Consider the following 835-nt stretch of genomic DNA (forward strand, 5'->3'; position numbering starts at 1 on the left):
ATATACAGCATCCAACACCCAAAGATTAAGCAACTTGCTTGACATAATTTTTAAACCTTTATGCAAATTAGTTCTCAGTTTCATCAGAGATGACATGGACTTTTTAAACGATTTCCCAGAACGAGTAAACAAAAAGATAGTACTAGTCAGCTTTGACGTAATTAGTCTCTACACAAGCATTCTCCATATATATATGGAGTAGAAGAAGTAGGATTATGGATAAACAAACACCCACAAAGAATTCAGGAGAGATATTCAAAAGAATTTATACTTGAAGGTTTACAGATAGTACAGGAAAACAACTTCTTTGATAATCAATATTATCTGCAAATACAAAGCACTGGAATGGGAACGAAAGTCGCGCCAACATTTACAGAGTGAAAACATGTGTTCCAGTCACTGAAAAATAGCACGGTGCCAAACAAGAAAAAAGAAACAAATAAAAACAAGGAAAATACCCGAAGAGCAACTTATTTGCTAACCATTGTAAAATAATGTATTATTTCTATATATATATAGTTATGATATATTCTGTTAAGAACGTTGTAGAGTACAGTATAAAGCTTGCCCCTGTGCTATTTAGTTGTAGTATTGTACGTACTTACAATATTTATATATCGCCCGAGGTAACACAAGCAGGTCACATAATACAAGAAAACAGTTGCATAACCAAGTGCCTGCAAGCCTGGAGAACTACGTTGCGTGGAAACAATTGTAGTGATTGCAATAAATGTCCAACCGTATTTCTTCTTGCTGAGACCAGCTTTTTCAATTGTGTGTGTGTGTGTGTGTGTGTGTGTGTGTGTGTGTGTGTGTGTGTATACACCCCCATATA

This window comes from Octopus bimaculoides, chromosome 10 (genome assembly GCF_001194135.2).
Source record: "Octopus bimaculoides isolate UCB-OBI-ISO-001 chromosome 10, ASM119413v2, whole genome shotgun sequence".
In the NCBI taxonomy this organism is placed as follows: Eukaryota; Metazoa; Mollusca; class Cephalopoda; order Octopoda; family Octopodidae; genus Octopus; species Octopus bimaculoides.